Genomic DNA, 26805 nt, shown 5'->3' with positions numbered 1-26805 from the left:
TCATTTTACTCTTAGTTAGCTAGAGGAGAGAGAAAAATGTGGAGCTCTCAGCCAAAAAAAAAAAAACTCATCCCATTGGCAGCTACATGGATGGACCTAGAGATTATCATACTAAGTGAAGTTAAGTCAGAAAGAGAAAGACAGATACCATATGATATCACTTATATGTGGAATCTAAACTATGACATAAATAAGCTTATCTATGAAATAGACTCACAGGCATAGAGAACAGACCTGTGGTTGCCAAAGGGGAGAGGGGGTGGGGAAGGGATCTATTGGGAGTTTAGGACTAACAGATGCAAAATAAAATATTATATATAAAATGGATAAACAAAAAGGTCCTATTGTGTGGTATAGTGAAAGTGAAGTTGCTCAGTCCTGTCCGACTCTTTGTGACCCTGTGAACTGTAGTCTACCATGCTCCTCTGTCCATGGGATTCTCCAGGCAAGAATACTGAAGTGGGTTGCCATTTCCTTCTCCAGGGGATCTTCCCGACCCAGGGATCGAACTGGGTCTCCCGCATTGCAGGCACATGCTTTAACCTCTGAGCCACCAGGGAAGCCCATTGTGTAGTATAGGAAACTATATAAAATATCCTGTGGTAAACCACAATGGAAAAGAATATAACAAAGGATATACATACATAAAACTGAATCACTTTGCTATATCCGAGAAACTAATACAACACTGTACACCAACTATAATACAAAAAAAAAAAAAAAAAGTGGCACTCAAGTGGGAAGTTTGTATGAGTAGGGCCTGAAAGTGGGATGTCTTATTTCCGTTCAAATTCTTTGATTAGAACTCAATTACATGGCTACACATAACTCCAAGGGAAGTAGGAAATGTAATTAGTTTGTGTGCTTAGGAGGCAAGGCCACATTTTAGGGGACTGGCTAAATATGTTTTAGGAATTTATAGGAATTATCTATTACAGTTTATTGATACTACAATGCTTTACCTTATATTCCATATATGACTTATACAAGCAACTATTAAGATATTCTTTTATAGTATATTCACTTGTAATTTAAGGACTCATAGGAAGGAAAAGAAGAAATGAGACCGGATGGATCCTTAAATAAAATTCTAAAATATATTTATGTTGTTATTGTTTAGTTGCTAAGTTGTGTCTGACACTTTTGAACTATGCTAATTGTTACATCAAGTATCTACCATCATTACTACCTTCAAGATATTGCCTTCAAGAATGGAAGCATGGTTCATAAATATTTTATCTATTAAAGAACCTGTTAGAGTTAGTTTATTATGGACTGCAGACCACCAGGATCCTCTGTCCATGAGATTTCCCAGGCAAGAATACTGGAGTGGGTTACTATTTCCTTCTACATGGGATCTTCCTGACCCAGGGATCAAACCTGCATCTCTTGCATTGACAGGCAGATTCTTTACCACTGAGCCACATGAGAAGCCCAGAATATATTTATAGATAATGCTTAATAATGTTTTTTTTTCTGGGAATCTACAAAAGACATGGTATTAGTCAGGGTTTTCCAGAGAAGATATTTGTATTATAATGAGTTGGTTCACAGATAAAAAGTGAACCTTTTTTGAAGCTTAAAAAGTCTCAAGATTCACAGAGTGATCAGTGAACTGGAAACCCAGGAAAGCCAACAGGATGGTTCCAGTCTGAAAACTGCAGGAGCTAGAGCCAGGAAGAGTCAATGTTTCAGATTGCATTTGAAGATAGGAAAAAGACAATGTCCTGTTGAAGGTATTCAAAATTCAGACCTTCAGCTGTTTGGATGAAGGCCACTCACATTAAGTAGGGCAATTTGCTTTATTCAGTCTACCAATTCAAATGTTAATCTTATGTAAAAATACCTCACAGAAACCCTCAGAATTATGCTTGACCATCTGGACACCCTGTGTCTTAGTTGACATATAAAATTAACCATCATTGACAATAAAGAATGACATTACTTTATATATATATATATATATATATATATATGTATATATGTAATTAATTTCATTAACCTTCTGAAAATAGTGTGGATTTAACCCTCTTTCATATTTTAAGTGTGAATTCAAAGCAAATCTTTATCATGATCATCAAAATCATCATCATCATCATACTAGGCAAATGCCAAAATAACAATGTCTGAATTCTAAAGATATATAAAGAAATTAAGGTTATAATAATTTTTCTTCTCATTCTCCTTTCCAACAGCTAACCAGTAAAATAAGAAGAGAGGAGGAAAAATAGTACCAAGTAATTAATAAGGATTTAAATAGCATCACTCAGATTAAAAGAAAATGAACTGTTTTCAGTGAAATATTCTGAAAACCATTTAACCAAAGCCTGTGAAATAATATAATTTAACTGTGAACTTTGTGGGAAAGTTTCAATATTCTCTTTTTCTTTTTAAATTTAAGTTAGGTTTTCTCGGTCCAACCTGAATTTTATTTAAGGGCATGACTATTTTTTTCTGTATGAAACAATTTTTGTGAATTTAATTGTGACATAGATGATATTAGCATATTCTAATTGCAATTTTTCTAATAGTTTTATTTTGAAAAAGGCAGATGCTTCCCAAGTCAAGTGCTCATGTTTTTCAAATAAGACAATACCTCCAATCAAAGAAAGTCTTCTTAGTTTGATTTTTGTTTTATTTTGTAGCCAAGAATCATCTTTGACAATCAGATGACCTGGAAAATTCTACCTGTGACTTCCCACTAACACAGGGTGAAATTCTCATTGTTGCAGTAACTAGCAATATCTCTTTAAACCAGGAGGAAACACATTTTTTTCCTTCATAGAACTAAGTTAGTGATCAACAAATAAACATTCCGAGATGAGATAAACAAGATTTATATCAAATTCTGTGCATGTGTGCATGCATGCTAAGTTGCTTCAATTGTGTCAAACTTTTCATGACCCTGTGAATTGTAACACTCCAGGATCCTCTATCCATGGTGTTCTCCAGGCAAGAATACTGCAGTGGGTTGCCAGGCCCTTTTCCAAAGGACCTTCCTGACTCAGGAATTCAATCTGCATCTCTTGTGTCTCCTGAAAATGACAGGCAAGATCTTTACCACTAGCACTACCTGGAAGCCCATTAAATTCCGTGCTTAGCCTCCAAGAAATGTTTTTTCATATAAAAAGAATGGAAGAGATGTATAATTGCAGTGGATGTAAAGGACAAAATTCATTTAAGAACACAGGAAACTACAAGCTAAATATGAATCAAAAGAATAGTATACTTGTTGCTCAGTCGCTAGTGTCCAACTCTTTGCGACCACATGCACTACAGCATTCCAAGCTTCCCTGTCCTTCACTATCTCCCAGAGTTTGCTCAAACTCATGTCCATTGAGTCCGTGAGGCCATCCAACCATCTCATCCTCTATTGCTCCTCCTCATTCCCTCAATCTTTCCCAGCATCAAGGTCTTTTGCAATAAGTTGGTTCTTTGCATCAAGTGGCCAAAGGATTGGAGCTTCAGCTTCAGCATCAGTCCTTCCAATGAATATTCAGGGTTGATTTCCTTTAGGACTGACTGGTTTGGTCTCCTTGATATCCAAGGGACTCTCAAGAGTCTTGTCCAGCACCACATTTTGAAAGCATCAATTTTTTGGTGCTCAGCCTTCTTTATGGTCCAACTCTCACATCCATACTTGACTACTGGAAAAACCATTGACTTGACTATACGGACCTTTGTCAGCAAAGTGATGTCTCTGTTTAATACGCTGTCTAGGTTTCTCATAGTTTTTCTTCCAAGAAGCAAGTGTCTTAATTTCATGGCTGCAGTCACCGTCTACAATGATTTTGGAGCCCAAGAAAATAAAGTCTGTCACTGTTTCCATTTTTTCCCCATCTATTTACCATGAAGTGATGTAACCAGATGCTAGGATCTTAGTTTTTTGAATGTTGAGTTTTAAACCAGCTTTTTCACTCTCTACTTTCACCTTCATCAAGAAGCTCTTTATTTACTCTTTGCTTTCTGCCATTAGAGTAGTGTTGTCTGAATATCTGAGGTTATTGATCTTTCTCCCAGCAATCTTGATTCCAGCTTGTGATTCATCTAGCCCATTCATCTAGCGTTTCACATGATATACTCTGCATGTAAGTTAAATAAGCAGGATAGCAACGTACAGCTCTGAAGTACTTCTTTCCCAATTTTGAACCAGTCTGTTGTTTCATGTACAGTTCTAACTGTTGCTTCTTGACCTGCATACAGGTTTCTAAGGAGGTGAGAATCCACAGGCTATTGGTTATCTTTAGCTCAAACTATTTCTTAATATAAAAGTGTCACATTTTGGAGAGGTTTGTTCTGAACCTTATAATTCTTTCCATTTCTGTATGTTTCTTCCCCTCAGTTTGAAGCTGTCTTTTCAAATATATTTGTATAGCAAAACATTTTTAGGAAATAAAGTTAATATTTTACTCCAGAGGAAGGGGTAGGGATGCCCACTGTCCAGTATAATAAAGAAAATATTTTTTTTGCAAATAAAAAACAAACATGCTCACTATCTGTTATAAAGAGTCAGGTCCCCTCAAGTCAGGATCCCCTGATGTAATGCAATTCTGTTGCAAATGAGCTTCAGGGAACTACTGTGAAAATAATTATCCCATGCTCAATATTGCTGTGAGTAATAAGTTGCTAATGATTATCAACTCATGAGTCAAAAATCCTCTCTCCAAATCCATGAAACTACAGCAAACTACCTAACAAGCTTAAACAATAGTATCAGAGTTCCTTTGTCTACACTGGCCAAAATTACATAGCAACATCAAAACTTACTGTTTTAAGATCAATGTCTATTGGTTACTTCCATGTTTTGGCTATTATAAATAGTGCCACAATGAACATTGGGGTGAATGTATCTTTTCAAATTATGGATTTCTCCATGTATATGGCCAGGAGTAGGATTGCTGGATCATATGGTAGCACTATTTATAGAAGGTTAAGTTATTGATGCACATCAATTGACATAAATCCCATAGTCAATTTTTAAATGATGATTTCTCTGACATCGTGGAATTCATCTTCAATAAATAATTCTTTACAATATTTTGTGCTTCAACAAGATAAAATATTTATCTTGTTTCCCACTCAAAATATATTAGAACTCTTAACAGTGGCCTCAACATTTTTCATATATTAACATAAATATAACAGCACTGAGGTAGACTGGGAATAAGCAAGTATGATCCAGATGAGGGAGATGGTGAAATGTGCTATAATCAGAGGTCAAATGCAGTGTTTTCAATGGGTAGCAAATCCAAATCTGTCCATGGCTAAAATCCCAGTTCTTGAGCTCTTTTCTGGAGCAGATGGTCTGGAATGAAAAAGATGCTAAAATGGAGACTGCTGTCTTCTCTAGAAGCCTTTATTATAATGCAGTAAAATAAGGAAAATGAAATAAGATGGGGCCATAAAACTAGCCTCTCCAAGAATGTACCAAAAGTATTAGGAAGCCTCAAGAATTTCATAAAGAATGGACTAAATAAAGAGAGTGTTTCCTCTACCAATACTGCTCTTTAAACAATGGTGACAATTTTAGAAGGATCAGTGTTCATAATCCTACATGCTAGTAAGGTAATGTTCAAAATTATCCAAGCCAGGCTTCAGCAATATGTGAACCGTGAACTTCCAGATGTTCAAGCTGGTTTTAGAAAAGGCAGAGGAACCAGAGATCAAATTGCCAACATCTGCTGGATCATAGAAAAAGCAAGAGAGTTCCAGAAAAACATCTATTTCTGCTTTATTGACTATGCCAAAACCTTTGACTGTGTGGGGAAACAGTGGAAACAGTGGCTGACTTTATTTTGGGGGGCTCAAAAATCACTGCAAATGGTGATTGCAGCCATAAAATTAAAAGATGTTTACTCCTTGGAAGGAAATTTATGATCAACCTTGACAGCATATTACAAAGCAGAGACATAACTCTGTCAACAAAGGTCTGTCTAGTCAAGGCTATGATTTTTCCAGTAGTCATATATGGATGTGAGATTTGGACTATAAAGAAAGCTGAGCACCGAAGAATTGATGCTTTTGAACTGTGGTGTTGGAGAAGACTCTTGAGAGTCCCTTGGACTGCAAGGAGATCCAACCAGCCCATCCTAAGGGAAATCGATCCTGGGTGTTAATTGGAAGGACTGATGTTAAAGCTGAAACTTCAGTATTTTGGCTGCCTGATGCGAAGAGCTGACTTATTTGAAAAGACCCTGATTCTGGGAAAATTGAGAGCAGGAGGAGAAGGGGAATGACAGAGGATGAGATGGTTGGATTGCATCACCGATTCAATGAACATGAATTTGGGTAAACTCCAGGAGTTGGTGATAGACAGGGAGGCCTGGCATGGTGCGGTTCATGGGGTTGCAAAGAGTCAGATACAACTGAGCCACTGAACTGAACTGAATGTTCATAATATCCAGGTTGGCTGTGTTTACCTTTTTTTTTTTTTTCTAGATGGCAGAATATGAAACATATACTTGGATTAATCATACAAGTACATTATCATGATACTTTTTGTGCAACAGGTAGAATCAGTTCAAGGACTGACAGAGATTGCGTCCTTTGTACTGTCATCCCAGTACCTAGAATAGAGAAGACACCTGCTGTATGCCTACTGAATGACTGAGTTAATTTATACTTTCTCTGAAGAAAGGAATTTTATATTCCAATGAATGGAAATTGTCCCTGTTATATTAGCCCTGCCTGGAGCTAAATGTGTTTTATTCATAATAATATAGATGCACATTTTGCTATTGTAAAAGAAAATATTGGGTTCTATGCACAGCAACGCAGAACTGCTAATGACATTGTTATCTGAACTAACATATGATCTTATTTTCTAAAAGAAACAGCATTCATATTTAGAGTGAGATATTAACAGAGGTGTATCAGAATTCTGGTGACAATCTCTTTGAATATGTACAGTATTTATCTATCGTTGACATTTTGAACCTATCTTTCTCACAAAATCCGTTAGCTTGCCATGTTATCAGGGAGAAAATAGTCTTTCAACATTAAACAAATTTGGAGTATTGAGATAGGTATCATTGTAGTAAAGAATAAAAAATGAAGTAAAATACAGTAGACAAGATCACCTACAAGTGAGTCAGACTCTTTGAAGACTTTACACTCTTACCACATAAATATTTGAATCGGTCTCTAGTGAATATGATTTCCCTGGTGGTTCAGACGGTAAAGCATCTGCCTACAATGCGGGAGACCCCAGTTCAATCCCTGGGTCGGGAAGATCCTCTGAAGAAGGACATGGCAACCTACTCCAGTACTCTTGCCTGGAAAATCCCATGGACGAAGGAGCCTGGTAGGCTACAGTCCATGGGGTGGCAAAGAGTCAGGACATGACTGAGCGAATTCACTTTCACTTTCACTAGTGAATATTTATGCATATATTCTATCTCATGGCCATATTCGCCAAGATTGAACTATTCATCACTATTTCTTTGAAGCTAAGTCTTATGAAAGGTGATCTACATGAATACCTCTTATTTCAGAGCAGAATGTATAAAGATTAAATTTTTCTCACATTCTTAGGCTTTCTTGTCTGAAAAAACCTCATTTTTCTCACTTTAACATATACACATTTTTCATTTTGGAAGTTTGAAAATACAAATCAAAGAAATAATCAGTGTCATCTCTAGGAATTTATATTGTAAACTTTTTCAATTCATCCTGATTTGATCCTACAGGGCCCTGAGAGAAGGTATAATATGGAACTAAACCACTGGTAAGCATCATGTACATCTAAAGATCAAGCATTACAGGTAAGTTTTGGCCAAGTTAACTATCCTGACCAATGACATTGCAGTCAGCCATGTTAATCTGCATCTTACTGAAGAAGCAACTGAGACCTAAGGAAGCTAAATACTTTATTCTGGATTCCATGTGATAACTATGAAAGCTTTGCTTAAAAATCAAAGTTCGTGGTTTTTTTTTTTTTTTTTTTTACCAGATTAGAATACTGCTGTGATGCTGTTAATGGACATTAACTACACACCTAATTAGGACATAAAGGCTCATGGTCTTCCATCAGAGTTATTGACTATGCCAAAGCCTTTGATTGTGTGGATATCAACAAACAGTGGGAAATTCTTAAAGAGATGGGAATACCAGACCACCTGACCTGACTCCTAAGAAATCTGTATGCAGGTCAAGAAGCAACAGTTAGAACTGTTCCATGTTATGGAACAACAGACTGGTTCCAAATCAGGAAAGGAGTACGTCAAGAATGTATATTGCCACCCAGCTTATTTAACTTATATGCAGAATACATCATGAGAAATGCTGGAGTGGATGAAGCAAAAGCTGGAACCTGGATTGCCAGGAGAAATATCAATAACCCCAGATATACAGACAACACCACCTTTATGACAGAAAGTGAAGAAGAACTAAAGAGCCTCTTGATAAAAGTGAAAGAGGAGAGTGAAAAAGTTGGCTTAAAGCTCAACATTGAGAAAACTAAGATCATGGCATCTGGGCCCATCACTTCATGGCAAATAGATGTGAAAATACTGGAAACAGTGACAAACTGTATTTTGGGGGGCTCCAAAATCACTGCAGATGGTGACTGCAGCCATGAAATTAAAAGACACTCCTTGGAAGAAAAATTATGACCAACCTAGACAGCATATTAAAAAGCAGAGACATTACTTTGCCAACAAAGGTCCATTTGGTCAAAGCTTTGATGTATCCCGTAGTCATGTATGGATGTGAGAGTTGGATTCTAACGAAAGCTTAGCACTGAAGAATTGAGGCTTTTCAATTGTGGGGTTGGAGAAGACTCTTGAGAGTCCCTTGGACTAGAAGGAGATTAAACCAGTGAATACTAAAGGAAGTCAGTTATGAACATTCATTGGAAGGACTGATGTTGAAGCTGAAACTACAATACTTTGGTCACCTGATGCAAAGAGCTGACTTAATTGAAAAGACCCTGAGGCTGGGAAAGATTAAAGGCAGTAGAAGGGGATGACAGAGGATGAGATGGTTGGATGACATGAATGACGCAAAAAAATGAGTTTGTGTAGGCTCTGGGAGTTGGTGATGGACAGGGAAGCCTGGTGTGGTGCAGTGCATGGGGTCACAAAGAGTCAGACACGATTGAATGACTGAACTGAACACCTAAATTACTGAACTCTTAAAATTATATATGTGATTTTAAAATCACATAAAATCATATGTGTGTGTGTGTATATATATATATATATATATATATATATATGTATACATATATATATAAATACTGAGTACACTTCACACATTATTTGAACATTTTGTGCAAATTTGTACCAATATTATTCCATACTTCTAGACTTCTCATCAAGCCACACATCCACAAGGAATTTCTGAGGTCATTTTGCCTTTGTCACTCTTGTAGAATGAAATATTCTGTCATTATTGAGAATTGTGTCAATTGTTTAGATTTAAAATTTTCATTTTTTATTTTAATTTTTCCCAGTTTATCTCATAAATCCTCGCATTCTACCTTTTCTTCTACAGACATAGACTTCTCCCTACTAGACACAGGTCCTACTTACTTTTAGAGTGGCTTTGCTTTCATTATTTGTTCTACTTTTAATATATATTTCAAGTATATCTCTATTGAAGAAATACTATCTGTTTTTCAAGGCTCAAAATAAGTACTATATGTTTTCATCATTTGCTGATTTCCCCAAATGACCTGTGTGGGTTTTTTTTGCCATAAATTATAGATACAACATAATGTAAATATTGTGATTATGCTTCCATTTCATTAATCTTTATTTTTAAATTTTATTTATTAATTTTATTGGCATATAGTTGATTTACAATGTTGTGTTAACTTCAGATGCAAAGCAAAGTGATTTAGTGTTATATATATATACATACACATGTATATATTTAGGTTCTTTTCCATTTAATGATTCTTATTTGTGTTTTATACATATATAGGTTATTTTCCATTATAGTTTATTATAAGATATTGAGTATAGTTCCCTGTTCTTTACAGTATATCCTTGTTGTTTATCTATTTTATATATAGTTGTTTGTATATTTTAATCCCAAACTCTTAGTTTATGCCCCTCTTTCCCCTTTGATAAATAAAAGTTTGTTTTCTAAGACTGTGAGTCATTTCTGTTTTATAAATAAGTTCATTCGTATCATCATTTTTTTAAGATTCCACATGTAAAGTGTATCATAGGCTACTTGTCTTTGTCTGATTTACTTCACTTCGTATGATAATCTTTAGGTCTCCACACACACACATGCATGCTTAGTTTTCACTTGTATCCAACTCTTTGTGACCCACTGGACTGTAACCCACCAGGCTCCTCTATTCATGGGATTTTTCAGGCAAGATACTGGAGTGGGTTGCCATTTCCTTCTCTAGGAGATCTTCCTGATCCAGGGGTCAAACCTGCATTTTCTATGTCTCCAGCATTGCAGGTGGATTCTTTACCCACTGAGCTATCAGGAAATAATTTATGATAATTTATAGGATTAAATTTATAATAATATTATATTTTATAATAACAAATATAATTATATTTTATAATAATTAAATTTTATAAAATAATTTATAATTTTACTATCTATAATCCATGATAATCTCTAGGTCTTTCCACGTTGCTTCAAATGACATTATTTCATTCTTTTAATTGCTGAGTAATATTCCATTGTGTATGTATATATACCATATTTTTATCCTTTCATCTGTCAATGGTATTTACATTGCTTCCATGTCTTGGCTCTTGTAAATAGTGCTGCTATGTCTCAATCTTAAATTTACTGTTTTAATTCCAATTTTGCCACTTACTAGACATGTTGCCTTGAACAAATTCCTTAATTTTCTACATCACACTCTCCACTTCTGTTTAAGGTAAATGCTAATCTCTACTCTAGCCAATTTATAGAATTGTTGTGAGAAAAGAGTGGAGTAATGGTTTAATATTACACTAAAGTTACATTAATGTTATCATTTTAGCTAGGCAGTAAAGGACTTGAAATTGAAAAGCAGATAGAATCCTATTCTGACTAGAATGTTCTAACCAAGGTGTTGTGTGACCACTAATGAATTTGGATACAGCCTGAATCTCAATTTGATTGTCACTCTCCAGAAAAATTATTATTCATACACAGATCCATGTTTTTCATCTGTCCGTATCACTTAGGGCTTTGAATATGGTAGATATTGAAACAGATATTGAACAGGAAAGCCCTGTACTTTCAAAGGTCTCACAATTTCAGATTATTCATGTCCAAAAGAGATGCTTCAGAATGTGGTGAGGCTTTAAATAGATTTTAGATTAAAATCCAGTTTATTAACCTGTCCACATAGATCAATGAATACAGTAGGTTATTTTACAAGTAATGTAACATTTTCCAACATGACTGAGCACCCACACTGTTGCTTCTGTTTGGGTTCTAATTTATGGTTATAAAGTTACTTAAGAATCAACACGATCCCATATTGAACAATTCATACTGCCCTTAAATTCTGTATGTGTGTAAGTATGTCTAGACATAATATGTGAGAAATGTGATAGTTCTTTCTCCATATTGACAACTAGCTGGTCATTGAACACCAGCATTGCCATTATTTGGTATAAAAAATATTTAATATTAATTGCATTAAACTTTAAAAACATTTCAGTCTTATTTAAATAATTTAATAAATTATTGGGTATAAATATATGATATAATGGTGATAACATAATTGGTATTGGAAAAAGTATACAAGAAGGAATGTTGGCCAAACTTCAAAAGAACTCTTTGGTTATAAAGTATCTACCATTTGAATATTTTACTGGAGACAAGATATTAACTGTGCCAGTAATGATGACATCCTTTGGAACAATTCAAAGATTATGTATGAGATTTTTCTGGATCTCTCTAAAGATGGAGCATATTGATGGCACACATTTCAAATCTGACATGATGGGAATGCTGACTAAATCTTTTTTTAAATGTAATGAGATTAAATCTAGAGAAAATGTAAATTGTACTAAAAGAGTGCAACAAAACAGCTAAAGAGTCGCCAAATAAAGAGCAAAACATGGTTAGCAGATAAAATTCTGAAGTTCCTTTACCCACAGGACTTTTTTGTTTTTGCTAGTAAAAAACTGGCAAATGCTTAATGACAACAAAAAAAGCTCAAGTAGATTTCAAATAGATGTATATTCAACTATATCACTGTTAAAGGGATTTGCAAATATTTAGGGAAAAATACGTCTTGCAAAGCAAAAGAACCTGCATGTGAAATATGCAATAACAACAACCACCACCAAATATTTCAATGAAATACATAAAGGTCAGGGGAATATAAAAAAATATTTGCATAACTCTGAAGAAGATTCACATACACACAAATTCTGAAATTAATTTCCATAGAGACCCTTTTCTTGGGCATCATATATCACGGTGTGATCTCAATCAAAGAAAGATTTGAAAGTATTAAATAACTTCTATTTTTATTTTTTATTACAGTATATCAGCATTAAAATATGGGGGGACAAATAATTTCTAAAATATTGTAAGTCTCTAGATGATCCTTTAAGAACTAGTAAATACTGAAATATGTTAATAATAAAATTTATATGAAAAATTTAAATATTTTACAATAATTTCTGTAGTAAATTTATTTATTGTAATTGATAAAATTTAATATAACACCATTAACTATTTATAAATCTATTCTTTTATAAATAAGGAAGTTCCAGTTAATAAGTTTCCCTACATTAAGACTGCTTTTAAAAATAAAGTTTTAAAAAATCAAGAATGGGTGTCTAATATTTCATTGCTATCAGTAGAACATGAATTATGTGAAAAACACCTAATTATAGTAACATAATTAAGGATTCTGCTGGAATGAAGTCAAGAAAATGAAATACTGGAGAATAAATATGTAATAACTTATTAACTGAGCTTCCCAGGTGGCTCAGTGGTAAAGAATCTCCTTGCCAATGCAGGAGACGTGGGTTTAGTCCTGAGTGGGAAAAATCCCTTGGTGAAGGAAACGCAACCCACTACAGTATTCTTGCCTGAGAAATCCCATGGACAGAGGAACCTAGGGGCTATAGTCCATGGAGTCACAAAGAGTTGGACATGATTTAGCTGGTAATGAATCCTCCTGCAATGCAGGAGACCCGGTTCGATTCCTGGGTCGGAAAGATCTGCTGGAGAAGGGATAGGCTACCCCCTCCAGTATTCTTGGGTTTCTCTTGTGGCTCAGCTGGTAAAGAATCCACCTGCATTGTGGGAGACCTGGGCTCGATCCCTGGGTTGGGAAGATCCCCTAGAGAAGGGAAAGGCTACTCACTCCAGTAACCTGGCCTGGAGAATTCCATGGACTATGTAGTCCATGCAGTCTCAAAGACTCGGACTTGACTGAAGACTATCACTTTCTCTTTCCACTCTCAGTTCAGTTCAGTTCAATCGCTCAGTCGTGTCCGACTCTTTGCTACCCCATGAATCGCAGCACGCCAGGCCTCCCTGTCCATCACCAACTCCCGGAGTTTACTCAAACTCATGCCCATCGAGTCGGTGATGCCATCCAGCCATCTCATCCTCTGTCGTCCCCTTCTCCTCCTGCCTCCAATTCCTCCCAGCATCAGGGTCTTTTTCAATGAGTCAAATCTTCGCATGAGGTGGCCAAAGTATTGGAGTTTCAGCTTCAGCATCTGTCCCTCCAATGAACACCCAGGACTGATCTCCTTTAGGATGGACTGGTTGCATCTCCTTGCAGTCCAAGAGACTCTCAAGAGTCTTCTCCAACACCATAGTTCAAAACCATCAATTTTTCGGTGCTCAGCTTTCTTTATAGTCCAACTCTCACATCCATACATGGCCACTGGAAAAACCATAGCCTTGACCAGATGGACCTTGGTTGGCAAAGAAATGTCTCTGCTTTTTACTATGCTATCTAGGTTGGTCATAACTTTCCTTCCAAGAGCGATCAAAAATAACAAGAAAGTTATTAATTATGCATGTTTTTATATTTTTATTTAAACATATTGCTAGTTTATCAACAGAAGAATCAGACACGTGCAATAACAATTTAACTCTGTCATGTGTTGCCTACTTTAAATCAAAAAACAGACATCTATACTTATATATTGGGGATTCCTTGGTGGCACAGGGGTAAAGACTCTGCCTGCCAATGCAGCAGGCACAGGAGATAGGAGTTCTACCCCTGGGTCAGGAAGGTTCCCTGGAGTAGGAAATGGCAACCCACTCCAGTGTTCTTGCCTGGGAAATCCCATGGACAGAGGAGCCTGGCAGGCTACAGTGCATGGGTTGCCAGAGTTGGATACGACTGACCACTGAGCACACACAGATACTTATATATATTATTCTTATTGTGAGGAGATTTTGAAAAGATGGGTGGCTTTTCCCCATATCTGCTAACATGGTTCAGCATTTCAAATATGTAAACCCATAGCATGAAGGTGTCATTTTGGATTCTTGTCACTGTTCTCAAATTTTAACTAAGAGACCTATACTGAATACACCCAATTTTTGGACTCTCCTCATTAAACACGCTACTCCACTATGTACATACATGACAAGATATAAGTCATTGCCAGGGCTTATACTTTTTCAGAGATAATATTGACATTAATTTAAGAAGATATGAAATATTATATCTTGTCAAAACTATGCCAGCCTTGGATAAGTTCCTATTTCCTGTCTGTCTTATATTGACCACATCTGTGCTCTGCAGAAGAAATTACTTTTCCTATTACTTGATTTATGTGCATATTTTCTTTGTTAAGTTGGCCTTGGGACATACTGTCAATGGTATTTTTTGAACTTTGTAAAATAATCAGCATACAAAATCAAGCATGACATATTTAGAAAGACAGACCTCTCTTGATTGTTCTGATGGATTTCTTTCATCTCATTTTTTTCTGAAGCAGTTCCATTTGATTATCAGGAATCATAATTTAATCTTGCCTAGAGCTACATACCTATAAGTATAACCTTACAGTCATAAATTGGACTTAGCTATGTCAAAACATAGAATGTAAAAGTCAACTAGCCCGCCTTTCTGTCTCTAAATTAACATGAGGAAGGCTACACATTTACAAAAGAAAATTGAGGCCAGTATTATCATGAAATTAAAAGACACTTACTCCTTGGGAGGAAAGTTATGACTAACCTAGACAGCATATTAAAAAGCAGAGACGTTATTTTGTCAACAAAGTCCATCTAGTCAAGGCTACGGTTTTTCCAGTGGTCATGTATGGATGTGAGAGTTGGACTATAAAGAAAGCTGAGTGCAGAAGAATTGATGCTTCTGAAATATGGTGTTGGAGAAGACTCTTGAGAGTCTCTTGGACTGCAAGGAGATCCAACCCATCCATCCTAAAGAAGATCAGTCCTAGGTGTTCATTGGAAGGACTGATGCTGAAGCTGGAACTCCAATATTTTGGCCACCTGATGTGAAGAGCTGACTCATTTGAAAAGACCCTCATTCTGGGAAAGACTGAGGGCAGGAGGAGAAGGGGATGACAGAGGATGAGATGGTTGCATGGCATCACCGACTCGATGGACATGAGTTTGAGTGGACTCTGGGAGTTGGTGATGGACAGGGAGGCCTGGCGTGCTGTGGTTCATGGGGTCTCAAAGAGTCAGACACGACTGAGAGACTGAACTGAACTGAATTATCATGAAAACTTTATCGATATTTAAGTATCCTATAACTAAGATACAATGTAGATGGAAAGTAATAGTCGATCTATCTATCTGTTTATCTTCAGTTATTGGTAGAAAGAGAGCCAAAAATTCCTCTTGTATATTTCTGGACTTTCCAGGTATCATCTTGTCTTCTGTAATTTATTTAATATATAAATTACCTCAATTGCTTATCTCAATTCTGGTGGAAAGTGAAAATCTCTTGGCAACATTTCCAAAATTTCAAGAAGCTTATATTTTCACATTCTTTTTTTTTTCTCTTGTTGCAGTTTAAATTTCAACAACTAATGCATAGTTATTTCTTTTCCTCCTCTGTAAAATGACAGAGATGAAACCCATCTTCTTCTAGAGAATACTTGTAAGCATCCAACTTTATCAAGATTTACGACAACAGAATTGTATAAGCAAATTTTTAAAACAACAGTACTAGTACATTGTGCAAGTCTCAAGTGGCAGGAAAGAGGTGTGTTAATGTCTGGTATTCATTTATATTCCTTCGTAACTGTTCAGGATCTAGGATGTCTCATTCTCTGTCTGTCTCTTCTGTCTGGCCTTTCATTACCTGACACTGTAAAACATTTAAGGATTTTTGCCAATTAAAGACAATTTTTGATACTTGACATTTTTTCAGATAATACAATTTATCTTTCTCCACTTATGTTAACAATTAGCAATTTCTTCCAGAAATCCTCTGGTTTTCTAAATTTTATATTAAGCATTGTGTATATTTTAGCAAGAAATTTCTGATGGCATCTGTCTTTTTATTAGTTAAAAATGAGCTCATAGGAGATAAAATAATAGCAAGTCTAATTCAGTCTACCTTCACTTGTTCTTAAGTGGAACTTAGATTCCTATACAAGACAGACAATGAATCTCTAAGACTTTTCTTCTATATATTTCAGTTTAGGAATAGAGCGAGATCTAATCTAGAGTGACTTTCCTCAGCTGTCCACTCTTAGGGTTTTTCAGGGTAAGTCACATTGTTAGCTACCCTATCAAAGAAAAACAAAGTAAAATAAAACCATGTGTGCCACCAAGGTTTCATTATTTTAAAACTCACTGTAGCCTACTGGAAACTATCAACTCCAATCCAAAATAATGGCCCAACTCTATCTTTGAATTTGATCGTTATTCTTTTAAACAATAAATCCTTATTGAGCATTATATTACATCATTAAAACTATAGTGAGTCTGCAGTTGAAGTATATTCGCCTTCATAGATGTATGCAAATGATCAGTTCCAGGTTGAGAGAAATTACTTTACTCTACTGTCTCTGTAGTTAAGCAGTTAAACTTTAGGTATACTTACAGAGTCAAGATCTCAGTTTTCTTGATTCTGATGCTAGGAACTCAATCTGCTTTCATTTTTCTCTTTGAAAATTGCAACTGAAGACTATACTTCCTCTAAATAGCCTGTGAAGTATAATTTGGTCTTGTCAAGGAATACAGAGTACACTCTATAACCAAACAGGGAGTCTGGTGATTTTTATATGCTTTATTTCACTAATTCTAATGCTTTACCTATGTGTGTGTGTGTGTGTGTGTGTGTGTGTGTGTGTGTATGTGACCTATATTTTAACATTTCAGCAATCAGGACAGATTACTTAGTTCCTATTTCTCACTATCTGTAAAGTAAGAGCTAGTATTAGTCTAATATATTTATTTGTTAATGTCAAAGGTTTTATTGATAATCACTTGGAAGGAAACAATGAATGGTTTTAATAGAGAATCTGGAAAGCTCAAAATTCTTATCAATTTATTGTTTAGGTGCCCTTGAACTTAATAATGATCTAATTTTTATTTTTTGATCAAGAATATGACATTTAAAAAATAACCCCTTATAAGAATAGTTTAAAACCTCCACTCAGGGACTTCCCTGGTGGTCAAGTGGTTAATATTTTGTCTTCCAATGCAACGGGTGCAGTTTGATCCCTAATTGGTAGGCAAAAATTCCATATGCCTTGCGGCCAAAAAAAAAAAAACAAACCATAAAACAGAAGCAATATTATAATAAATTAAATAAAGATTAAGAAAATGGTCCATATTTTTAAAAATCTTTGAAAAGTATTAAAAAATAAAAAGTAAAACCTCCACTTAAGATAGAATATGCTAACTAAAGTCACTTCAGTAGGTGATAAACATAGGATAGTAATTTGCATTTCTGAAAACCTCCGACGGGGCTACACAATTTATATGGGTTTTACTTCAGTATATTCTCCACTCTTACAATTGTACTCTTTAATCTTTAAATTTGTAGCAATTCTGTTTGACCAGACTGCCTCCTTTAAGATTCTGGCCTTTCCCTAGGTTTTTTGTTTTCTTTTTATGATTTTACTGACACTTAAGAAGATGAAAATTGTCATTGAAAGCTATCATTACACAAGAAGCCAAGTGGAAAATGAGGACTTTTTCCTGTTGGTGGGGAAATGTTTTTCTATCTGGTTAAATTATGTACAATTTCTTATGTACACAACCCAGCAAAGAGGGAGGAAGGGGCACCTGCCCAGTCAGGACATCTCAGGATTGTTTGTAGATAAAGGCACAGCCAGATCTTTAACACCTAAGCCAACTGGCCAAAGCTGTCATGGGTTCAGTGGAGCATTCCCCATAACCCATGTGTCTTCCATTCCTAGAATAGGATAGCTCAGGCTGATGAACATATGCTGAATGCCTCTCTCATACTAGATATTGTGCCAGACATTTTAATATACTTTTTCTTAAATTATCAAAAATTCTTTATAAGGTTTATATACTTTTTGTAGTCTATTTTATAGATAAGGCAGCTGAGGCCGAAAGAGTTAAATAGCTTACAGGAAACTCAAACAGCTAATAAGTGGGACTTTTACTCAGGCCTATGGACTACTGGTCAGTTTAAGGACTGTTCTTTGCTTTACAATCAAAGTATAATATTTCTTGTGAATGCAGCTAATTTCCCTTCCCTTATTGTGTTAGACATTGACCCCTCTTTCTGTGTGAGTGTGACCTGTCTGGCTGTATCTCAGAATCCTTAAGTCTCTTCAGGTATTGATAGTTTGCTTCATAAGCTCTACATTTTGAGAAATATGTATATCATTAATATCACCAAAGCACCAGAAATTAGTGCATATTCAATTTTCATGTGGGTGTCTGAGTCATGTCTGACTCTTTGCAACTCTTTGGACTCTAACCCACAAAGCGCTTCTGTCTATGGAATTTTCCGGGAAGAATCCTGGAATGAGTTGCCACTTCCTCCTCCAGGGGATATTCCTGACCCAGAGATTGAACCCGTTTCTCCTGCATTGCAGGAGGATTCTTTTTGGCTGAGCCATCGGGAAAGGCCCTCAATTATCCTACCCTTTCTTTTTCTCATGAATGGATCAATATACACACTTATTATAATCATTGTTAGTATCACAACTATAATAATTATTAAGAGTGCTAATTTTGTTAGTTTTTTAGATACACTTTTAACACTGAAAACACGTATAGAGAATACACAGTGAATTAAACCAATGATAATTTATATTGACTGAAGATCTACTCTATCACAGGTGCTGTACTGAACACTTTTACTAATGTTTAACTTCAATAACCATGGGATACATACCATAGTCCCTATTGTACAGATGAGGAGATTAAGCATTAGAGAGGACAAGTAACTTTCCTGAGGCAGTTCTAATGAGTGGAAGAGCCAAGATTCTAAGCCACATATAACTACAAAGCCTGAATCTTTATGTGCTTCCCTGAAAATAGAGATTGTATTTTATCCATAGTCCCTATTATACAGTATGTTAGGAAGAGTTTTTATTTGTTAATAATAAACAAAAAACACCTGACTGTTCCATGAAATCTTATTTATCAATAGGTAAATTTAGTAGAACTTCTGGACTTTAATTTGCTAATCTAAAAAGTAATGAATTATTTTGGATAAATTCAAAAGTTATTTTCAGTTATAAAATGCTTGACTCTACTTCCTGCAGGGCATGCATCTCTACAACACAGAAGTAAATTCATATAGTTATCGAAAAGATGACTTTCAGTGGGATCCTTTCAACAGGTTTACTTCCACTTTATTCTCATAATCATTGGTTGGAGCAGAGAGAGATTTAAACAGTAATGCACTTGTATTTTCCCTGTGAATCCACTTAATTTACTCCCTCAAAATTTGTTGAAAGTCCACTTCTGAAGATCTCAATAGATAGCATCTTCTAAAAGTGTGATGTAGAGCAGCTTATTATGCTTTGAATGCCCATCTTGTTCACATTTTTTTCCGAGAAAAGTTGCCCATATGGGCTTCTTATTGGCTTGGCTTGTTTGACTAATACTGGGTATTGGTCTCAAGGGCTAGTGATTTTCAGGCTGACCAGTGGCCCACTGGTGACAAGACAGGAGAGTTATGCTTGACCAAGATGGTATCAGTGACCAACTGAACCTGTAAGCTACACGTCTCCCTCTCCTTCTTTCTCTCTCTCTCACTGTCACTCTCTCTCAAAACCTTTTAAAAATACGCATATGATGGTGTAGATCCTCAAAGGCTGTAGAAAATCTATCTTTGGTGCCTCCTCATTTTCTTCCTCTACACGAAGTGAAAATTTAAGTGAAGTAAGTTTATGCTAGATTTCACTTAGCATAAAAGAGTTGTCTATGTAACTCATTTCCCATCCTTTTACATAGATTACTTTAATTTCTTTAAGTCACCTTTATTTTCTCCCTGTTACTCGCAGCTTGGTTCTTTTTCTTCTAGATCCTAACACACAGAAGGAAGCTTAAGTTTTAAATATTTATTTCTAACTGGTAAAGAAGGCAGAATTCTTTGTAGGCAACAACTGTGCAACCAATGCTCAATCAGGAGTTATTTATATAAAAGTCCTTAGTCAGGAAGTCATTTATGTAACAGGTCAATAAGTGTGTGTTCACCTCTAACCAAAACCCAGTCTGTGATTCAACCATCCAAATGAAGAATTTCAGAAATAAACGTATATTTGTGTGAATAATCAAAGCATGTAAATAAATATCAATACATGCTGCTTAGCATCTATAAAATTTAACAGTTTTACTTGTACATTTTCCAAGCAATTCAGTTTTTATTTTGATTTAAATGATCAGTTTTAATTCTCTGGGTTGTTAGAAACAGCACTTCAATTAGTTTCACAATCCCATTGCATATTTGCCATATATTTTGATGGAGTAGATGTATTTAAGTGTATGTATGAAAGATAAAGTGTTCATGTGTGAGAGTGTGTATGTGAAAAGTTTTCAGTCATAAATATTTCTTTTTCATTTATTAGGGGCCCTATAACTGTATTGAAATGCTTTTGTTAACATGCAGACATTTTATACTCAAAGTGTGGTTCTTGAACCAGCAGCCTTGGCTTCACAGAGAACTTATTAGAAATGTAGGATTTTGGTGTTTAAACCAAATGTACTGAGTGAAAATCTGCTGATCCTCAGCAGGTGATTAGGGTGCACATTGCATTTTGAGAAGTATTGCTATGGCGCATTACTCCTGTAACTCTATTCTGAGGATACTCACTGTTTTCACCATTGTCTTTCTCTTCATTTTTAACAATATCATAATATATTTTCTTGTCCCTGTTTCCTTTAGATTGTGATGTTTAAGTTTTCAATCACCCCTTTATTCCTTGTTTGTCTTGTTTTCATTATCACTGTCACAAATAGTATTTTTCTTGGGCACTTTACCTTACCACATGGGGTTTCAGATTTTGAATACCCTGTATTATGATTATCAGATGTTTTGGTTAATTTCATCACTAATCATGAAGTGGAGCAGGATTTGTGGTCCTTCCCCACCATGTTCTCAGCCTGGCTTTTGACTTTAGCCAAAGAATAAGTTTAATAAGTGAGAAATATAGAAACAAATAAATGCAGACCAATAAGGCTTAAATAATAATGGCTCAGTCATTAAATGAAGTCAAGGACTTTTGGTTCCTCCTTATGGGCTAGTGGCTCAGTTGGTAAAGAATCTGTCTGCAATGTGGGAGACCTGGGTTCAGTCCCTGGGTTAGAAAGATCCCCTGGAGAAGGGAAAGGCTACATACTCCAGTATTCTGGCCTGGAGCATTCCATGGACTGCAGAGAGTTGGACACGACTAAGCGACTTTCACTTTTACTTTCTTTCAAGGACTATAGATAATATTTTGAGCCATATTCTGTGAGCTCTCTTAAAGTACTAAAACTTCCACCAGGTGGAAAAAGTTTACTATATGATGACCAGGCTGTAGCTATGATTTAAGCTGCCACAATTCTGAAAATTAACCTCAAGTATATGGGAATAAAACAATCCTGGAACTGAAGATTAAATGTACTTAAAACAGTCAAGATGACACTGATCAGACCACCCATGACCAATTTCAAGATGACTGTCAGAGCTCCATGTAGCCCCCTCCCTCTGGGTATAAAATACCCTGCTCACTGATTGTCAGTGCAGGGAGTCAGCCTTTGGACAGGAGTTCCCTGCTCTCCTACCCCCAGCTGTTTATCCAAAATAAAACAAACTTCCCTTTCTACAAACTTTGCATCTTTATTGGATTTTGAGCAGGGAGCACCAAGACCCCCATTTTTTGGTAGCAATCATATGTTTCATCTTGACCCCACTGATTCAGATAGCTATATATTTAAAACTCATTTGATGCTGTGTATCTTAGGACAGGCTGTTTATTTATGAGTCTAGACTTTTTAATTAATTCCACTAGAAGATTGTCCCTCTCTGACATGGAACAAATGAATATCTTATTTATATATTTTGATATTTCTATTTTTAACATTCTGTTTCCTGGAACATGATGGAAGAGGAGTCTTGGGATTCAAGTTTTATTCTTCTCCTTTCAAGCTAAATAGTCTTTGGCAAATAACTTCCCTTAATGCCATATCTTCAAAACTGGTATAGGGATAGGTTTTGTCATGAAGGGGAAATGAACTCTCTAAAGCATCCAAAAAAACATTTTGGACACCATTAGCTCTCAAATATGGCAAAGCCTTTTCTTTTATCCCACACAGATCCAGAAAAGAAGTAAAATGTCTGTTTCTCACATTGCTGTCTCATCCTGAACTGCTGCCTCCTTGGCAGACCAAACTTTTGAAACTTCAGCTCTTCCTGGATGCCATGTCTGGATCACACATTGCTCTTCATGACCTGGGGACTTCTTGAGCCACCGAGATTGTCCCCTAGATTTGTTGACTTCTGAAAGCTAGCAGTGATATGAGGCATGAAAGAAACTTCTGCTCAGACACTTAATGAAAATTAGGTAATATGACCACGAGCAATCTGCTTAAAAAGATATGAGAAATGAACGTATATTTTCATTTCTGTTCCGAGACGTTGATCAGTGTCTATAAGACTCTAATGTGTGGAGAATTTGTTTTTTGAGGGAGGAATAAATATCCTCAAAGAACAATGCACACTGAGAAATTTTTGAGATATATAATGCTAGTGAGATCGTTCATTTATTTTATCATTACAAATTTTAATAATCACTTGGTAAATAATGTTTTAGACCCTGTGTATAAAAGGATGATAAAAGTTTATCTCCTCATGGAACTTAAATTCATGTGAGAAAAAAAAATAACAAGTTAAAAGACAAAAGCCATAACTTCAGAGATGTTAAAAGTTATGAGGAAAATACCATAAGGTAATGTGGTAGAGTTTATACAAAAATTGTCCCGAATTTTTAGCTCTCCTTATATCAAAGCTGTTTGCTATATGACCTGGTAGTTACTCCCATTAATAAGCACAGTCTGTTTTGCTACCTTTGGACTTTGGGTTGGCTCTGTGACTTGTTTTGGTAGGAGATTATGATGGAAATGACACTGTAATTTCTGTGAATGGGTCTCAGAATGTTGCATGTGCTTCCACCAGCTCTTTTAAAATAAGCCTGGACTAATCTGCTCAATAATGAGGAATATATGATCCTAACACTGGCATTAATCAATACATCAGTCAATGAACCACCAGATATGTAAGTAAAGTCATCCTAGAACAGCCAATCCCACAGCCAATTCACCAGTTGATACAGGAAAGAAGCTAGCTGACATCAGCGGAACCTACTTGGCCTTAAAGAGTAAATTCACTCATCTCAAATCCATAGAGTTATCCATAGACTCGGAGGGGAAGAATATTCATAATTGTTTGTTTAACCTTCTAAATTTTAAAGTGGTCTATCACACATCAATAGATAACTGATATAGATGGAAATCAATGTCTGGATGTTAGATACAAGGAAGAAGGGACATCAAAGAGACTTTTGAACTGAGGGAGGAAAAGTGATACAATGTTAGCAATGCAGGCATTTGGGATCTGTCCAGGTAGGAGCTATAGAAAGCACTAAGGCACTAAGGAAGCGCTAGAGAAAGTTTGTCATGGAACAAGGGAAAGTCAGGGTGACTTCGTGAGCATAATCAAGAAGATTAATTAAAAACATCACTGGTAAGATAAGTAGATGCCTCATTACTTTGCAAATTACTTTGGCCTTTGAGTGGCTGGATTAGGGATGGTTTGTGTGCAGTTCTCAATTGTGTCCAACTCTTTCTGATCGCATGGACTCTAGCCCACCAGGTTCCCTGTCCAAAGGATTTTCCAGGCAAGAATAGTGGAGTGGGTTGCCATTCCTACTCCAGGGGATCTTCCTGACTTAGGGATTGAAACTGTGGTTCTTGTACCTCCTTCATTGGCAGGCTGTTCTTTATGATTGTGCCACCTGGGAAGCCCCAGTGAAGGTTACAGTTCAGTTCAGGTCAGTTGATCAGTCGTGTCCTACTGTTTGTGACCCCATGGACTGCAGCACATCAGGCCTCCCTGTCCAACATCAACTTCCAGAGTTTAACCAAACTCATGTCCATTGAGTCGGTCATGCCATCTAACCATTCTCATCATCTGTCATCCCCTTCTCCTCCTGCCTTCAATCTTTCCCAGCATCAGTGTCTTTTCAAATGAGTCAGCTCTTCCCATCAGGTGGTCAGTGTATTTGAGTTTCAGCTTCAACATTAGTCCTTCCAATGAACATTCAGGACTGCTCTCATTTAGGATGGACTGGTTGGATCTCCTTGCAGTCCAAGGGTCTCTCAAGAGTCTTCTCCAACACCATAGTTCAAAACCATCAATTCTTCAGCGCTCAGCTTTCTTCATAGTCCCAGTTCTCACATCCTTACATGACCACTGGTAAAACCATAGCCTTGACTAGACAGACCTTTGTTGGCAAAGTAATGCCTCTGCTTTTTATTATGCTATCTAGGTTGGTCATAACTTTTCTCCCAAGGAGTAAGCATCTTTTAATCTCATTGCCACAGGTCCCCTCTGCAGTGCTTTGGAACCCCCCAAAATAAAGTTTGACCCTGTTTCCATTCTTTCTCCATCTATTTGCCATGAAGTGATGGGACTGGATGCCATGATCTTAGTTTTCTGAATGTTGAGCTTTAAGCCAACTTTTTCACTCTCCCCTTTCACTTTCATCAACAGGCTCTTTAGTTCTTCTTCACTTTTTGCCATAAGGGTGGTGTCATCTGCATATCTGAGGTTATTGATATTTCTCCTGGCAATCTTGATTCCAGGTTGTGCTTCCTCAGCCCAGTGTTTCTCATGATACACTGCATATAAGTTAAATAAACAGGGTGACAATATACAGCCTTGATGTACTCCTTTTCCTATTTGGAACCAGTCTGTTGTTTCATGTCCAGTTCTAACTGTTGCTTCCTGACCTGCATACAGATTTCTTAAGAAAAGGTCAGGTGGTCTGGTATTCCCATCTCTTTAAGAATTTTCCACAGTTTATTGTGATCTACACAGTCAAAGACTCTGACATAGTCAGTAAAGCAGAAATAGATGTTTTTCTGAAACTCTCTCACTTTTTTTGATGATCCAGGGTCTGTTGGCAATTTGATCTCTGGTTCCTCTACCTTTTCTAAAACCAGCTCAAACATCTGGAAGTTCATGGTTCACGTATTGTTGAAGCCTGGCTTGGAGAATTTTTAACATTACTTTACTAGCATAGGGGATGAGTGCAATTTTGTGGTAATTTGAGCACTGTTTGACTTTGTTTTCTTTGGGATTGGAATGAAAATGGACCTTTTCCAGTCCTGTGGCCACTGCTGAGTTTTCCAAATTTGCTGGCCTATTGAGTGCAGCACTTTCACAGCATCATCTTTTAGTAATTGAAAGAGCTCAACTGGAATTTCATCACCTCCACTAGTTTTGTTTGTTGTGATGCTTACTAAAGCCCACTTGACTTCACATTCCAGAATGTCTGGCTCTAGGTGAGTAATCACAGCATGGTGATTATCTGGGTCATGAAGATAATTTTTGTACAATTCTCCTGTGTATTCTTGCCACCTTTTCTTGATATCTTTTGCTTCTGTTAGTTCCACACTATTTCTGTCCTTTATCGAGCCCATCTTTGCATGAAATATTCCCTTGGTATGTCTTATTTTCTTGAAGAGATCTCGAATCTTTCCCATTCTACTGTTTTCCTCTATTTCTTTGCACTGATCACTGAGGAAGGCTTTCTTCTCTCTCCTTGCTATTCTTTGGTACTCTGCATTCAGATGGGTATATCTTTCCTTTTCTCTTTTGCTTTTGGCTTCCCTTATTTTCACAGCTATTTGTATGGCCTCCTCAGACAGCCCTTTGGGTTTGTTGCACTTATTTTTCTTGGGGATGGTCTTGATCCTTGTCTCCTGTACAATGTCGATGAACCTCGGTCCATAGTTCATCAGGCACTCTGTCTATCAGATCTAGTCCTTTAAATCTATTTCTCACTTCCACTGTATAATCGTAAGGGATTTGATTTAGGTCATACCTGAATGGCCTAGTGGTTTTCCCTACTTTCTTCAATTTAAGTCTGAATTTGGCAATAAGGAGTTCATGATCTGAGCCACAGTCAGCCCCTAGTCTTGTTTTTGCTGACTGTATAGAGCTTCTCCATCTTTGGTTGCAAAGAATATAATCATTCTGATTTCAGGTTTACCATCTGGTGATGTCCATGTACAGAGTCTTCTCTTGGGTTTGTCAGGGTTTAAGAAATGCAAATTAAAGAGAATCCATATATATTTGAGACCAAATCATCTTCTTGGAATTAATGACAGCTATGTGTTAATCTCCATTGGAGAAGGAAATGGCAACCCACTCCAGCGTTCTTACCTGGA

Source organism: Odocoileus virginianus, chromosome 10 (assembly GCF_023699985.2).
Source record: "Odocoileus virginianus isolate 20LAN1187 ecotype Illinois chromosome 10, Ovbor_1.2, whole genome shotgun sequence".
NCBI classification, from domain to species: domain Eukaryota; kingdom Metazoa; phylum Chordata; class Mammalia; order Artiodactyla; family Cervidae; genus Odocoileus; species Odocoileus virginianus.
The sequence above is the reverse complement of the archived record's forward strand: the minus strand, read 5'-3'. Positions refer to the sequence as shown.